Genomic DNA, 17,944 nt, shown 5'->3' with positions numbered 1-17,944 from the left:
ATGAAGTTATATTTGTTTTTGCTTCAATCTTAAACTGAATAGTACAGTCCTAGGCACCTAGCCTGTTAGTGAAGCTTCTAGGGTTTTTTTAACTGAAGAAAACATGTTGTTTTTATATGTGATGATGCACCTCACCATCTGTACCCCCCTTTTCAAAATGCTAGATCCTTCCGTGATCTGCACTAAACATATTCTCGGCCAGAAAAGCCTCTGTCATTACCCATGTTAGGAGCTGGATGTTCTAGGCCAATTCCCCAGAGAGCAACATAGGGGGAAGGGGTGGCCCCGGGGAACCTGTCCTCAATGGCAGATAAATAAAACTGGGTCTTACCGGATTTCTCACAGGAAAAAAGCTGGGTGCCTCACTGCCGAGCCCGGGAGTCACAAAGGCACTTGGAGTCTGGGAGGAGCTTGGGAGTACACAGGAACTTTAGAGAGTACCCAGTGCCAACAGGAATGGGGAGGGTAAAACCACCGCTCTCTGGGTTAGCTGCTGCACAGCAGGAGGGAAGCACAATCATCCACCCCATGTCCGATACTGTCGCCGATCTCCTCATCTCTGTGGCTTAGGGCACACTGAGAACATGGTAGCAGGACAGCCAGTAACTCCAAGGCACTTCCATGACCCAGCCTTCCCATTCAGAGGCAGCAGCTGTGCTGATGATGCCGATTCCCTTGGGGCCTTTGGCACTGCAGGTCACTGAGGGGCTCCTGACCACAGAGTTACCTGAAATCCCCAAGGGCATTGAGGGGCTTCTCCACCGCAAATAGCTTCTAGGGGTGGGCAGATGCATCTTGGGACCTAATGTCTCTGTCTTCCACCATCCTGTCCAAAGACACAAGTCCCTGGGTACAGAGCAGGTGCTGCAGCTCTGTGGAGAAAGCATGGTGAGGCCATTTTGCCCACTTCCCACTGGTGATGAAAGTGAGCTTGGGTCTTGCTCCCCTTCCCTGTTCCTTTAAATGCAAAGGTAACCTCCCTTGGGTTTGGGCTCACCAGGGACCATGTCGACTTTTCCAGGGTGCAGCCCTTGCCAAAATGGTCTCACACTGGCCACCTCCAGGCTGGACTGCAATGCTGCACCCTGCCTGGCTTGACATAGAGCCTCCCCGGATGCTGCAGCTAGCATAGCTCACAGTGGCTACCAGCAAAGCCAGAGTATCTAGCGGGGACTCAGTGTGCCCGCACTCCCACCCACTTCCAGTTGGGTGCTGGCTGAATGCCAGAGCCTGGTACCAAGCCCTTGCCCTTACCTGCAGAGTCCTGATGTCCTAGAACCTAATTCATTTAAGATTCACCCCTCTCTCCTCTCACTGCCACCCCTCTGCTGAGCTCAACTTGAATTGCTTTGGCAAAACCTAGGTTTAATGTGATCACAGTCAGGCAAAGACAAATGGTCCAGGACACCAGGCTGAGCCTGCATCCCAGCCAAATGCCCTGCAAAGGACAAGCAGGGCCCTCCTCTTACTCACAGCAGTATAAACCAGGAGCTGCTGGACTACGCAGAAGCCTGTGTAGTCACACTGGTGCCTGTGAGGCACTTTTAAGCCATTGGCCTCTGTGGATGGACAAGGAACAGAATGGCTCATGGGATGGGCTGTACTAGCAATTTAAGGAGCTTTGCTGCAGGTAAGTTGGTCCATGAGTGAATGCATGAAAAGCCACACTCCTCCCAGGGGAGCTGCCCTCCATGAGGGCAAGTACCAATAACTCACCTGGGCCTCAGCCTCCTTGTGTCCTTTATCCTGCCTGCCTCAAATTGGCTGTTTATTGCCACCCCTTTGTTGCTAGGGTGGTTAGGTGCCCTGGGCACCCTGAAGACACCCAGTCTGTGGATCCAAAAGCAGGACCCAGGCAAGGAGGCAGAGGGGGCAGTATTTTGGGCTTTGATCAAGGAAGAAGTAGCCCAGAGGTAGCCCCACTTCTGCGGAGCTGGGCTGATTTCAAGGCAATGCTACAAGTGTGCTGACTGCAAGAGGAGACAGGGGGTGGGATGAAGCACAGCCCAATAACAGAGGCATACATCATTATAGAGAATAATGTGCCTTCTCTTCTTGGCACAGCCCATAGGGCAAGGAATCTACGCATGGGTGCCTTCCCTGGGATGATTCATTTAACACTCCTGCTCTCAAGTTGCCTTTTAAGTACCCACACTGGCCAGCTCTCAACCTCAGCCTGCCTGGCTTTCATCATCAGAGTAGCCCACAGAAAACATCCATCCGAGGGAGTTTCCTGGTATAGTTTGCCATCCCTGGAGGGCTTCCTGCTGCCCTCAGAGTTTCTGACTTGTAGTAGACAGGATAGGACTCCTGCTTTATTCTCTCCATGAACTACTCACCTCTCCACTTTTTAGTGGCCAACACACATGGGCCTGACTGTCAGGAGCCTGTGTCTTCTCCCCAGTGGTGTCAGGGGAGAGGCCCAACAGCTAATTCCATTTTTTGGGAAAAGTTCAAAACAAAGGCCAGTCTCTATCTCAGTGCCTGAGTGCCCTCTCCCGGCTAACTAGCAGCTACACAGGCGCAGGCCACACTACCAAGTGCTTCTGATATTCTGGGCCTTCTGCTGACCTGGCCTTACTAATGCCTGGGTGCAGCAGAGTCACCCTACCTAACTCCATCAAGTGACTCTGAATTGATACCAGCCTAAGAAAACAGAATTTGGCCTATTGTTCCAGCTCTCCTCCCGTCACTCTTTGGCTATGCAGCCTCCACAGGGACAGGAAGAGGCACTGGTTAGCAAGTAGGAGAGTTAATGTTTTCCTCCACTGCAGTCACAATCTCTCCAGGTAGGGGAACCTTGCTATAACTGATGACTCCCCTGGTCACGATTCCCATATGCTATGTGTTTCCAGTGCCGGGGTCTGAGATGTACAGGGTAGCTCATTATCATTGCTTTCACTTGTACATGGCATTTGGGCTGAGATGCTGTACCTGCCCTGTTCCCTGTTCTCCTCTTGGCAGCTTACTTTGCATCTGCCCTGTGTCACACCAGCAGAATCTCAGGCTGAGCTGCTTAAAGGGCCCTCAGAAAGGCTGAGGCTCAGGAAATGCTGGGTGAGAAGGTACCAAAGTCCCCCTGGAGGGACCATTCAGATCTCACAGCTGGAACACAGCTGGGTAGGTCTGCATGTGGTCATTTCCCTCTATCCTGTAGTTTAAAAGAGGTTCCTGAGAATCGTGCCACTGAAAGATAGAAGGAGACTGAGGGGACATGGCAAAAGGGTTGTGGAAGGGAGGGATGGGGCCTGGTAATGATGAATGGGAAGGGAATTCTACCCAAGACCACCTTTGTATGGACATTTAGAGCACTGGATAGAAAAGCCTGTGCAGCCTGGTGCAGTGCCAAGCTGGAGGGAGGGCTATGACATCTGGATGAGGGCTCTGTTCCTGGGGGTGTTTAAAAATGGCCCAGGGTTCCTGCATTAGATGAAACTACTCTCCCCTCTGTCACCATCTCTCTCCTTCTCTGCACTCTTCCATTGTCTGCTACTTCCCCTTTGCTTTGGTCCACATGAGCACATGAGTCAGAGCAGACATGGCCTTGTCTCAGACCAGATGATGCTTGGTGCATGGGATGACAGCCAGTGGGAACCATAAATCGAGGCACCAACTGCATTTGCTCTGGGCCAGTGCTGCCACGTGTCTGGCATGCTCAGAGGATGGTCTCACAGACCCATTCTCACCAGCAAGCTGGAGCAAACTCAGTTTCTGGCCTCCTCCCTCTCTTTGCCTTTTAGCTGTGATTTATAGGTTGTTTGTCTGTGCTACATCTCAGCTATTATGATTCTGGCGCTCTTTGCAGATAAGCCTGAGACATCTTAGTCTTTTTATAACACTCTCTAACATGGTACATGACTCAAGGGCTGCAGCCCAGCTACAGGGGGTTAGAGGGTAATAACCTGCCTGCCTAGGAGCACTTGGCCAGCTGACAGGGATGATTGGTTGGTCCTGGAGGCACTTGAAAGCTCCCAGAAAGCTGATGCTGAGAAGGAGAGTAATTGAGAAGAAAGGAAACAGTGTAGGATGTAGTGAAGGCCTTGCCCTGAATAAGAGAGGTAGGAGGGGATTTTTTTTTTTTGATATCTTGTTATTCTGAGGTGTGAAAGGGGGAAGGCTGGCTTTTGGCCCAAGCTAAAGGAGGAACATCCTGCTATGCATGGTAGAAACACAGGCATTCTGAGTTTGACTCCAGCAGTGGAGACGGGAACCCTGCTAAAATGGCTGGAGGGGCTGCAACAGCAACATCAGCATTTCCAAAGGGAGCAGCAGTAGCAACAGCAAGAGTTCCTGAACCAGTATTTGGAGTCAAGACAGACCCCCACCCAAGTTGGTAAGTCACCTGGTTCCCAGAAGATAGAGGATGAGGTACTCCCCATGATGGGACCTGCAGATGACCTGGAGGCCTTCCTCATGACTTTTGAGCTGGTGGCAGAGGCCTAACAGTGCCCACAGGATATGCAAGCTGTAAGGGTGGCCTCTCTGTTAACTGGGGAGGCACAGGCTGCTTACCAGACTGTGGGAGCAGATTTGGCCCTGAATTATAAGACCTTTAAAGCTGCCATACTAGACCTATTGAGTCTTACAGAGGAGACCTATTGCCATGAGTTTGGACTAGACTTGGGACCTGAATGCATAGCCTTGAGCTGCAGCTCAGAAATGAAAGGATTTATGCACCCGCTGGCTAAACCCTGACTTATGGTCAGCTGTGGAAATAGTGGAACTAGTGACCCTAGAACAGTACTGAGCCATCCTCCCAGTCAAAACCCAGAGGTGGGTGTATTGTCACTGGGTGACCAGTTTGCAGGAAGCCACTTGGAAAGCAGAGGACTTCATGAGGCCAGAGTTAAACTGTCTAGATCTCTTGGAAAACCAGCAGGTGCCAGAGCTGAGGAAACAGGTAGAGTCTCTAAAGAGGCGTCTTCTAGGAGCATTACCTCCTTCTCCTCTGTGACCCCAGTTAGGGGGAGGGCCCTTGAGTGGGCCCTTCCAGAGAAGATAGCCACCTAGAGAATCCCTGCAGCCCAGGAGAAGGAAGGGATGCTCTAATGACTTGTTTCTGATGCAGGGAGAAGGGTCATCAATATTATGACTGGCCTCAGATGGACGGTGTGTATGGCCATGCCTATGTCTGAGAGGTGTGCTGGGAGAGCCCAGGCCAGAAGGGGTATGTGGTCCCAGTTAAGCTAGGGGATGTCTGTGTTGGAGGGCTCATAGACTTGGGCTCTAGCCAGACCTTTGTCCACGAGCAATTTGTGTTGGCTTTTTTTTAATCTGGCAGACATCCTGGTAAATGAGTGTGTCTGTGTCATGTATTCATGGAGATATCCAACCATACCCCATACATGGCTGAGCTTGACTATCAGGGGACAAGAAGTTAATGTGACTGCTGAGGTGGTCAGCCATTTAGCTTACCCAGTGGTGACAGGGCAAGAATGGGGTTCGATGGCCAAATTGTTGTGATTGAAGCCAGGTTAACCCCAATTTCACTGAGCCACAGCTGGGGGAAATACTTCCCTTCTCAGACCCTGAACTCTTTGGACCTTGACCCAGATCACACCAAGAAAGGTGGCAGGTCAGGTGGGAGGCCCTCTCAAGCCAGAGAAAATGCTTGGAGAAAGGGTTTGGAATTCAATGCAATCTGGACCACTCTCTGGCATTCAGAGGGCCAGGATACCTGAGGAACTCCTCCAGACGGTGGACTGGATCAGGTGGGGGAGGCTTGGATTGCCTTTGCTAACAAAGGGAGGGCCTGGTATATGCCCCACTTTATGGCCAATTAGGTCAGGCCAAGGGGTCCATAACAGATGCAGGCCAAGCATCCCAGGACCTCCAAATGAAAGTGGCCAAAGGCAAGGGCACAGGGACCTGGCAGCCTCACTATTAGAGTTGAAGCAGTACTGCAGCCAGGTTTTGAAACTAGCCCATGGTATACCATGAGGAGGCCATTTGGGGGTAGCAAAGACCCAGGATAAAATGCTGACAAGGTTTTTTTTCTGGCCTGAGGTATACCCAGAAATCAAGGACTACTGTGTTCCCTGCCCCAGATGCCAGCTGGTCACCCCCCACCCCACTCATTAGGCCCCACTGGTACCTGTTCAATTGGTCAGCATACTCTTTCAGTGGGTTGGAGTGGACTTGGCGAGACCACTGGATCCCAACTCAAGAGGGTCCAAGTTTATCCTGGTCCTTGCCAACTATGCCAACTACTCTCCCAAGGCTGTGGCAATCTGCTTGGCTTTGGCCCAAGCTGGGCCTCTGAGCTATTACAGATATTCTCCCAGGTGGGCTTTCCAACAGAAGTCTTGACTGACAAAGATATGGTCTTCATGTCCTAATTACTGCAATAAATTTGGGATTGACGGAAGGTTCACTTTGTCAAGGCTTCAGTGTACCATCCCCAAATGGATGGATTAGTTGAAAGATTTAATTGGACACTGAAGGGGAGGTTGAGAGAATTTGTCTCGGAAGAGGGTGCAAATTGGGGCTCGTTATTACCTTACTTATTGTTCACCATTCAGGAGGTTCCATAGTCCTCCACCGGCTTTTTGCCCTTTGAATTATTGTATGGGAGGCAGCCCCAGGGAGTGTTAGATCTCTTACAAGAATCCTGGCAGGCTCTGGGAACAACACCACAGAACAATATGTCCTGAAGTTATGGAAAAGATTAGACCTAGTGGATACCATTGCAAAAGAAAATCTCAAGGCTGCACAGCATGTGCAGGAATACCAGTACAATAAAAATGCCAAACTCTGGGTTTATCAGCAAGGGGATAGCTAGGAACTTAGCTTCAGAGGAGGGGAGAAGTAGTAACACTCCAAGTGGCAAGTACCTTTTGAGGTCCTGTGAAGGGTAGACAAGGCAAATTATGAAGTTTGCCTAGTAGGGAAATGGTGGGGTTCACAGATATATTCTGTCAACCTGCTGAAGTCTTGAAACCAGGCTTCTTAGGTCCTCCTATATGTTTGCTGGGAGCTGTCCTGGGGATTCTGGATCCCCCACCAAATCCAATGGCCAGCCTCATGCTAGGGGAGCCTTTGACCTCAACTCAACAGGCCAAAGTAAAAAGCCTACTGGAGGAATTGTAAAGAGGCATTTACAGTCATTCTGGGCAGAACTATGCTGATCAAACACCAGATTATCCTCAAGATGGGCTGTGCAGTTCAGAAGAGATGCTCAAGAATTCCAACATAGCTGAGGGAAATGGTAAAACAAGACGTTAAAAAGATGTGGGACCTACAGGTGATGGAGAAACCTGCCAGTGAGTAGAGCAGGCCAAGTGTCTTAGTGCCAAAACCCAATCATACCATTCAATTCTGTACTGATTTCTGTAAAGCCAAAGCAGTTGCAAAGTTTGACACACATCATATGCCCAGAATAGATTAAATGGTGGAAGGAATAGGCAACACAAAATGTATAATCACCTTGAATTTAACCAAAGGGTATTGGCAAATACTTCTGGACCCAGCGTCCCAAGAAATCATAGCCTTTACAACACCCTGGGGACTCTACCATTTCCAGACTCTATCTGTTGGTCCGCATGGGGCCCGTGACATGTCCATTAGGTAACAGACAAAATACTCCACCTGCGCTGGGCATATGCAGGCACTGATCTGGACAATGTAATGATATTTGCCAACATATGGTTAGAACACCTCCATTGGGTGATTGAGCTGCTGCGGTCAAAACAAGCAACTTGTCTCATGGCCAACCCTGCTAAATATTACCTGGGATGCACAGAGACTAGATATCTAAGATATACACTGGGCAGTGGCCAGATCAGGCCCCTATTGGACAAAGTAAAGGTCCTGGTAGAATCTCCAGCATCAACAACCAAACAACAGGTAAAGTCATTTTTAGGGTTACCGAGCTACTATTGGTGTTTCATCCCACAGTTTGCTGCCATCACAGGCCCACTTAATAATCTGCTGTGGAAAGGAGCACCCTAAAGGATCCAGTGGTCACTGAAGTGTCAGGAAGCATTTGGGACAATAAAACAGCTACTATGCAATGTGCCAGTCCTACATAGCCCAGACTTAAAAAAAGGCATTCATATTATAGATGGATGCCTCGGAGCAAGACTTTGGGGCTGTCCTCACTCAAGAGTCTGAAGATGGAAAATACCCCGTCCTGTATCTCAGTAGAAAGCTCCCCCCCCAGGAGCAGAATATGTTGTGATGGAGAAGGAGTATTTAGCAATTAAGTGAATAGTGAGACCCTCCATTATTACTTCCTAGGGGCCCATTTTCTTTTGGTCACTGAACATGCCCCTTTAACATGGGTGTATCCTATGCTGGAGGCCAATCCCTGGTTGACAAGTTGATACCTGTCCCTGCAGCCTTTTGATTTTTCAATATGCCACTTCTCTGGGTCTGCACATGCAAATGCAGACTTCTTCTCTTGGGGTGGGGGGAAGGGGGCCGGGGAATTAGAAATAGAACAGTGTATCCTGGGCTCTGCTCTTGGGAGGAGGGATCTGTAACAAGCTGCACGGCTCAGGGACTGCAGGCCAGCTTCAAAGGGTTAGAGGCTAATAGTCTCCCTGCCTAGGAGCACTGGGCCAGCTGACAGGGATGACTGGCTGGCCTGGAGGAACTTAAAAGTTCCCAGAGAGATGATACTGAGGAGGAGGGTAGCTGAGAAGAAAGGCAACAATGCAGGACTGTGGTGAGGCCCTTGCCCTGGATAGGAGAGGCAGGGGGGACTTTGTTGATATTCTGTTTATTCTGAGGTAGGAAAGGGGGAAGGTTGGCTCCTGGCCCAGGCTAAAGGAGGAACAACCCACTACACACTCCTACCCCCGCCCTCAAGCATCTCAGCCCTTCTCAAACAGGAATGCGTGTGGCCTGACAGGGCCCCAGAACCTTGTGCCTTTTCCTCAGGAGACCCCAGAACACCTCAAAGGGACCTTGACAGGGGTTAGATCTCTCTGGGGAAAGGGAGGAGTTTTCTACAAAAGGCTGAGTTCTGTCAGGAGCAGGGAATAAGCTGCTATTTAATCTTTTGTGTTTATAACATGTGTTGGCTTTGGTAAGGTGTCTCTTTTTTTCAAATAACCATATGCCAGCAATTGCTAATCCCTAGGAGGCAGGGGAGAACAATAAAACCCCATTGTTATAGTCTTCATTATTATTCAATCCAAAAATCTGCATTAAAATGAAATAAACAGTAATGTTCCATCCGGTGAAATTATTAACTAGACACCAGCTGAACACTATGTACCAGGAATTCACACAAGGAAGCATACAGGGATCCTTCACTCAGTCCATCCTCCCCTTCACACGTTGCAGGGAAGGAGCCAGGGCTCCATAACCACCAGTTTGTCCTACAGCTTACAACTGATTTGCCACTTCATTTTTTAATGTGCCCAGGAACAAATCCATCATAATGCCAGAAGAACATCTTGTCCCTAGAAACATCTGCTCCATTTATACACACTTATGCCTTTAGAGTGCCGATAAACCTCATTGTGGGAGACTAAAACAAATGGCCAAGGGAACTGATGGATTCTCTATCTCTTGATGTCTTCAGATCAAGACCAGATGTTCTATGGGAAGTCATAAGGTAGTTGAACACGAGTTATCTGGCTCAGTACTGGGGTAACCAGGTAAAATTCTGTGTTCTGGAGGCCAGATTAGGAGATGCAATAGAGTTTCAGGACAAAAAGAACTATGAATTCTTCACTTCCAGTTGGGTACAGGGCCTGGGGTCTCCATAGGAAAAGTCCTGATGATTGGGCCAAATGATACCAGGAGTTACTGGACCACTTCAAGGGGCAGCCAGGGTACAGGAATGGCATTCCTGTCAGACATAAAAGGGTTAGCACCTGCTGTGGCAGGAAGCCACCTTTGTTTCTGCCCAAGATCTCTGCTCTGGGACAATGTGATTAGGATGGGCCCAGCAGAGGACACACCCCTTTACCCTATCTCTTTAGGTAACCTGAGCTGGCTACATTCCTGAGGGAGGGGGGAAACCTGGTCCCTCTGCCTACGTGACTGATATCAGCTACCTGGGTGAGGGGCTTCTACCTGGTGGGCTAGAGTCTGCCCGGTAACTCGTGATGTATTTCAAATTGGTTGGCCAACAGCCAACAGGTGCTGGCCTCCATTGGACCAGGTGAACTAAGTCACAGGGGCTTTATAAGCTAAGACTGCCCAGAAGGAGGGGGCAGCAGCGATGCAGGGGACTCAAGACTTAGAGAGGAGCTTTACCATCTGAAACTGGCTCTCTCCCCCATACCTCATGAGCGAGGAACGGCCTGCCTCCAGAGGGGATCTCCAACAGCCTCTGGATGATGCTTGTGAGTAAGCTACTCAAGATCTGGTTAGATAGATATAGCTGGCAGTAACTCAGATACGTGATCAAAAGGCTACCTCAACCAGACTGTTTTCCTCTATGGGATTTCTATGATATTGCTCTATCTTGTACCCTATTTTCACCCTACCTCCTGTAATCAATAAAGTTCTCCTTTGTGACCGGTGTAGGAGACTTATTGAGGGGTGGGTCTAAATTATGCCTAAGAGGCCCCTTAGGTCTGCGGACTAAGGGAGACTTTCATTTTTGGCCCCCAGTTTGGGGAAGTGCCCCAAGTGCCTGTACTGGGTCGAATTGTCCCGCAGGACAATTAGGCCTGTGTTTCCTCGAGGACACAGGGTGGAGAGTCCCTTCTCGGGGCGGTGGCAGATTACGTTACCCCCAGGCTAGCGAGTGTGCTCCAGGGAGGGGGTTAGCCGGACACGAGGCGCCCCCAGGGAGGCGCTCGGAGCCTGGAAGGTGGTCAGGCGCAGTGAGGTGGGTGGCTGAGTGCAGGAGCGCCCCCTCCTGGCCCGCCACACCTGCCACTGAGATGCTGTTGCTGGATGAAAAAAAGTGTGACTGGTTTTCTTAACTCGTTATTCTCAGAAATGGCTAAACTGCTTTTGTTCCAGCTTTCAACAAAATAAATCACTTCCAGCCTGATAACGAAGAGACAAATGATTAACTAAATTAGAAGCCTTTAAAAATGAGCCATTGGAATCAAACTGCTCTAGAAACAGTCATGGCCGAACCTATCATTTTGCAGATCAGTAAATGGAGCCACAGAGATGAAATGACTCATGCAGTCAGTTTGGTAGAGAATGGCAGAGCTGGTGCTGGATCCAAGGCAGCTGACTTTTGGGGCCTAGCTTAAATGGCCTAGACAAAGCTGCCTTCCCCATCCTGGTTTCATCCTGGATGAAATTCAGTCATGACATCATGTACCCACAGACTGACAAGGCATCAGAGAGAGTAACTGAGAGCCAGACCTCCCCAGTAACAGTTCTTTCATAGGAGTCTCACTTGAGGTCAGTCCCTGCTGAATCTGAGAGATTTTCTTATGGGCAGTACTTGTGCTTCCTTCTCCCTGAGATTTATAGTATTAGCTGGGTCAACACTAAATTGTCAGCTACAGTCCCTTGTTTTCAGGCTGTTCTGGTGGTATATCTCAGACCTGCACAGCAGTTACCCCCTCTGCTATTCTGGTCATGAGCCCAGCCACACGCAGGCATGCTGACAGCTCTCTGTCCTCAATCACACCTCCCCTCTTGTTCCAGTCCTGTTTTCTCCCAGCTAATGAAAAACAATTTGCTAAATGATGGAGTAGTATTGTTTAAGGGGTAACTAGAGATTCCCATTCACTTCCAGTCAGTTCAGGATGTGAAGCAAAGTCCCTGAAGGTGAAGGACAAATGGTTGGAGCAAAGATACTTCCACTTAAAATGTATCTACTCTCCAAGGGTCATTGCCAGAAATAAACATGAACACTAATCAGTTTGTCAGAGGAACCCGTACGTACAGGAATGACATGAATTAGATAAACCAATTAGTTTCTCAAAGGCATATGAGTGTAATCCCCTCCCAGAGGAGATCAGCTTCTGATCTGTGCTTATTAAATCAGGACCTTTGGAGGAAGAGCAGAACTTGAAAAGACACTGAGCCCTATGGGCTCCTTCCCTCCCTGACAGCAAAGGGATTGATGTACTTAATTATTTCTGGTTCATATAAACTGATCCAAAACTCTAGGCATGTCACATGTGATAAAGGCTCAAGCCTTGCCAGAGGTCATAAACCTTAATAACTCTCTGAGAAACCTTCCACACTTCCACTCCTCCCACAACACCAGGAAAATCTGGGAAAAACACACAAGACTGGTAGCACAGTCTGGGAAGCACCAAAGGCAGCTGCTGGCAAATCAAAGCAGAAAGCCCCACCAAAGCGCTGGACCTCTAGCCAAGAACTCCCCTGGCTCCTGGCCTTCTACCAGTCACACCACATGCCCCTAGAAAATGGGCATGTTGCAGTACTTGAGGGAGGAAAAGGATGTCTCTCAGGAAGCCATTTAGTCCTCCACCGACCCTCAGCTCCATCTAGACATGATCCAATGCCAAAATCCCAGAGGCTGCCATCACCCGCTTTCAGTATCTAACCTTCCTCCCTCCTTTTCCTCGTGCAAAGGGGAATGCCCCAGGATTAAGGCTGCCTGCTGTGTTGGGAGGCAGTGTAACTCTCTGGTAGGAAATCATGTAAGAGTTTTTCAGAGGTAATTGGACCTGGGACAGATCTTGAGGGTATCTCTGGAGGGAACCTGTGTCTGCATCCCATTACAGCCCCAGCATCATTCTTTTTCCTGGGTCACAGGGCTTGGGATCTCCAGAGGGTAAACATCCCTGTGATTCGTCGTCTAGCGCTGGTCCCAAATGTTCTTATCCTGCAGGGTGTCAGGATTCCAGGGGACCATTTCCGTAGGAACCTGGCTAAATCCTGTCCTTCCTTGGTGGTTGCAGCACCCTGATGGCATTAGATTTAGCAGCCGCTAGATGGCACTCCAGGTTCTGACAAAGAGGCAATAATCCCTTTTCGGTGATAAAGTGGGGTTAAAGGCTGGTGTTGGGTCTTTCAACCAGATCTGTCTGGTCCATGTGTTATTGCCATAGTGCTGGTCCAAATAGTACAACAGTCAAATTGACACTGTGCTACTGTGGCTCTGATCCAGCGAATGCAGTCCTGCTAGAGCTCTGACCCACTTGGATCCAGGAAAGCTATACACTAAGTGTCGTTCAGTGTTGACATGCTTCGGCCTGAGGATGAGGAGGGAAGCTGTACTTTTCCCTACAGTGCTGGCACACTTAATGATTTCTTTTAAGCCACGTGGCCCCAGAACATGTCCATGTTGGCTTTCATATCGCACATGTTTGTCACCTGGGCATCCAACAGTAGTTTTCGAAGCAGTATAGCAAGGCAAGGTCAACCACAGTTTGGGAAGGGTTAGAATTGACCTCCCCAGTAGCTTTGTCTTGCAGTAATAGTGTGACCTACGTCTTGCTCCACTAGGATTTTACAGCAAGGTTGCTAACCCACATTAGTTACCCACTGAGAAAAGAAAATACACTGTTGGCAGTGAAGACATGGACCTAGGACCTGGGGTGCTGACTCCAACGTGTACTGCCAAGGAATTTTCTGCTTCGGCATGATGTTGAGGGTTAAAGGTCAGGGGTTAAGAAAAGGTCAGGACAAATCAGGCTTGGTATTCTGGTTGGAGACAGCAACAAAGGAATTTGCCCAGAGCTGTGAAGGCCTCAGCAAGAGTCATTCCACCCTGGTTCCCAGCCTTTGCTGTTTATCTTTGTTCTCCTAAAAGTGCCGAGAGGGTAAAAAAATCTAATGGGATTAGTTCTGTCATGTTAGACTGCAAATGTAATGCAGGTTTCAGCATTTAGCGCAGAGAGCGAACTAGACTCTGAGGAAAGTGGAAAAGAAAAAAGGGAGGGGGAAGAAGGGAAGAGAGGAAGAGAGCAAAGGAAAAAGAGTGAGGAGGAAGGGAGAATGATAAATGGATATTTGTGTTTATGGCGTGTTGCTTGTGACACAAAGAGAGGCAGTGAGACTGCAATGGCTGATGGTTTGTGATGATAATTGCTTTATCTAATAGTCGTTAATTAGTTACTGAGTCATGGCACCAGTTTACGTTTAGTGAGCGATTGTTCTGGTTGACAGATTCACACCCCTCGAAGAGTGTGAAAATATAGCTCATAGATACCAGTAATAGGCACCTTAGAAATATGATAGATAGAAAGAAAGAAGAACTTAGTGCTATTCCTAGCAAAACAAATTGGCCTGGCTTTATACAGCCAGGGAAGGCTCAGGGCTGGATGATGTCACACAAAGAACAGTGGGACCTCTGTCTCTGTATGGAGAACAATTAAGATGATAAAATAGATGGAAAAACAGAAAGGGGAAAGGAAAGCCAGAGCAGGAACTCATACGTCTCATAAAAACATGGTGGGTCCTGTTGCGCTCTCAGTACCGACCAGCAGGCTGTGCTACCAACTGGCAGCATTCCCTTTAGCTCCTTATCTATCTATAAACAATAGATCGAGGATAGAGCTGGTGGAATTACTCACTGCAAATAATTTATGGGATGGATTTGGGCTTTTTTTTTAATCAAATAAATTATTCATGATTCTTTTTCCATCATTTGACCGGCTCTGATAAGGGAAAACAAAATTATTCTACTACTGTGGCAAGGCTGAAAGCCTCTGACAGTAGCTCCCAGAGCCATAGAAACACAGTTTTTCACTAGCCTTTAGGAGTCCCCCAAATCCCACCCGCATGAGTGACCCCAAATATTCTGGGTTGTGGGAGATCTGGCTGGAAGGAGGCTAGCTAGCAGCTTGTTAGGAAAGCAAGGTCGAACGGTAGGGGGCTGGAGCAGGACAACTGTACTTGGTTTACTTGTGTTTTTAGTTTTTAAAAATTCATATATTATAAAGCCAAGAGGGCCCACTGCCTTCATCCAGGCTGACTGCTTATAAAGAACAAGCTGTTGGACTCCCCTGAAGTCATCCCTGCTTGAACTAGAACATTGCAGATATTAAAAGAAAAAAAAAAAAACCTCTAGTCTTCATTTAAAATGCCCCCATGAGAGATGCCTGCTGGTAACAATACAGCATATTTGTTCGAATTATATAAAACAAGTTAATTCAAACAAATGGATGATTATTCATGTATTCCATGCCAGTGCTCAGAACTGTGCTGGGCACATCAGTGCATGAGGAAAAAGGCAGGATCCTCTGAACCAGTATTTAACTTTTTTGGCTCCAGGCACCCCTCATTAGACTCCAGGCGCTCCTTGTTAGATTCCAGGCACCTCTTGTTAGCTCTTAGCTTTCCAGCCACCTTTTATTAGACTCAAGGAACCCCTTGGAAAATGTCAGCTCTAGGCTTTCACTCTTTTTTTTGACTACGGAAAAAGAATAGAGCAATTCTTCCATTGCAAAGAACACAGAAAGGTCACAACATGTCAGAATGTTTTTACCCTATGGATTCCTATTTGAAATCTCTGCATTTAGCTTGTGAATAAATAACTTACTGGTCTTTGCACACCTAGCCATGCTAATATTGCTCAGCACCTTTAAAAGGATCTCACAGCACCCGGGTTGAGAATCGCTGCTCTAAATAAATGGCTTTCCCACCCTACTCCTAACACAGTTACACACAGGCTAGGTCTGCCCTGAACTCTCCACCCTCGTTTGCTGGGTTTGCCTTTGTGACTAACTTCATCATGTTTTCAATTAAGAGCCCATTTCTAAATTATTTATAATGAACTAATACACAATTTCCATAATGAAGTTGTTAGAATGAAACAAGACAGGAGTGCCCCATATTAGACATGATTGACAAACACATCAGTAAAAGGGGCTTGTGGTTGTTAAAAGCCACTGACATAAATAACATATTGGCATGTTGGCTTATTTAGGAATTGATAATCAATTTAAACATCTGTTATTTATTAAAGCTTTATTTATAAGTAGAACTTAATAGAAAACATGACTGTTAACTTAAGCAAGGCCAAACCTAAACCTTGGTCTAATCTTTCTTCGGAGCTTGTAGCCACTCTGGGGATTTAGTTGCTATCCCTGCAGAGTCCCTGTCTGTACATGGCCCTAATTCCTTCCACCCCAGAGAAATGCTCAGATTCTTTTATACTCTTGAGCTGAAACTAATAGATCTTGCATGCTCTAACACAGCTCAGTAGAAATAGCTCTGCATCTCTGTACAGCAGCACAGAACCTGCTATAGGGCTCCTTGCCTTGACGGGTTGACCCGTCAACAAAACACAGCAAGTGCAAGGGGTGGACAGGAAGGGGAGAGGGAGGGAGGTTCAAGTTCAGGGGACTTCTTGGATTGCTCATGCTCCTTTCACAGAGCTTCCTCTCCCAGGCACATTCAGGAGGTCATATTTAAAATAAGAGGCTCATATGGCAGGAACAGGAGAGTGAAGTGGCCAGTGGACCATTAATGGGAAACAGAAATCAACTCATCTTCAATATGTAGCTGTTAAACAGGACACAATCCTCCCCACTTCCAGGTACGTGATAGGCCTTCATCAAGTCAGGAAGAGCAACAGACTGGGCCTCTGTCACACACATCCTGGGGAACCACATTGTGGGGTGAAAGGCCCACCACTGCTGAACCAGCCTGTCTAGCCTGCCCCTCAACCCTCCCCCATGCACAGGCATTCCAGGAGGGCTGCTGCTAGCCCATGGCCTGATCCCAGCTCTCACAACCATGCACAGAGGGGAGAATGTAGGCGGGGGCACAAAAAGCCAAGTGATAATGTGCTTCAGCGATCAACACTGCCATCCCAAAATGAACGCAGAAGCAAGAAAAAAGCAGGGTTGCTACTGAAGTCCTGGAGTAATACTTGTCTTATGTCTAGCATCGTGAAGACTGCTGCATTCCCCACCAGCTGTAACTGCTTCCAAATGGCCCCCAAAGTCTGTGTGGCTATTTAGTCAATGCACACACTTCAAGCTGTGAAGCCTTACGGCTTTTGTGCTGCTGTTGGGAGCAGGCCAATAATGCTCACAGTGTCCTTCTTTTAACATCATGCAAAGAGATAAAGGGCTTGCCCCTGAAGGCCAATTTAACCGTCTATACTCTGGGCTATTCTGGATAAGAATTACTTTTTAAATGGGCCCTGTGAGGGTATGCCTACAAATAACCCCAAAACATTACATACCAACCCTCTTCTCTGGCAAAGAAACTGAATGTTTTAGTTTAATTTTCATGGCTATTTATAATACCTCAGTAATTACCTAGATATATTCTTCTTTATGTTACCTTTTCAGAGAGCTTCTTCCAAGCATAAAGGCAGCCTGGGAGAAAGCACAAAGGTGCCTGCTTGGAAATGAAACAAGCAGGCAATGGAGGCTGGCCTTATAGACCAACTGAAGGTGAGAGCTGACCTCTTGATACTGAGTGAGAGATAAGGTGGGCATTGGCTGGGAAGAGCTTTGGAAGTCAAGACATGCAATTATATGCGACGTTATAGGGAAGGGGAACCAATGAAGTACAGAGTAGGGTGACAAAGTGAAAGGAAATCATCTTTGCAGTAGCATTACAGGTGGACATCTATAGCTTGTCAAAACTAGAGAGAAGAATACTGGCAGTCAAAAAGGGAGATGATGAGACTGTGGAGGAGACCTTTGGCATTGTGGATGGGGATACAAAAGGCCACATCCTTAGAGAAGTTAGAAAGAATCTTCAAGACTTAATTTGGATCTGAGGACTAGAGAGCAGCCTGAATTTAGGATGACACGCAGGTTAGGAGCCTGTGTGATTGGCATAATGGTGATGGTGTCCACAGTAACTAGGAAAAGGGAGATGGAAGTACTTGTGGGAGGAGAATCAAAGCTCCCTTTTAGCTTTGTTGATCTGGAGCTGACAGCCAGCAGCCCATGAAATGGAAGACAGGCTGAGCTGTCAGTCTGAATAGAAGATGGTTCTATAGGAAAAAGAGAGAGCTGGGAGTGACAGCACAGAGATGGTAGTTGGGTTTGTGTTTGCACATAAGACAATCCCAAGTTAAGGTATGAAGGGAGAAGAAGAATGTGGATGATGCCCTGTGGACCCCCCCCCCCAC

General features: G+C 47.9%; 1 long non-coding RNA gene across 2 annotated transcripts in view; it reads left to right on the top strand.

Moving 5' to 3' along the window:
- The window catches only part of LOC109298909, a 58,726-nt gene that overhangs the window by 7,111 nt on the left and 33,671 nt on the right, over positions 1 to 17,944 (top strand). For both annotated transcript variants that reach the window (XR_002097725.1, XR_002097726.1), the window contains exon 2: positions 17,151 to 17,255. This is a non-coding gene — a long non-coding RNA (uncharacterized LOC109298909). The remainder of the gene's footprint in view (positions 1 to 17,150; positions 17,256 to 17,944) is intronic.

Source organism: Gavialis gangeticus, unplaced genomic scaffold (assembly GCF_001723915.1).
Source record: "Gavialis gangeticus isolate Ggan-Ray unplaced genomic scaffold, GavGan_comp1, whole genome shotgun sequence".
In the NCBI taxonomy this organism is placed as follows: Eukaryota; Metazoa; Chordata; order Crocodylia; family Gavialidae; genus Gavialis; species Gavialis gangeticus.
Note: the sequence above shows the minus strand (reverse complement) of the source record. Positions and strands in the feature narration are given on the sequence as shown.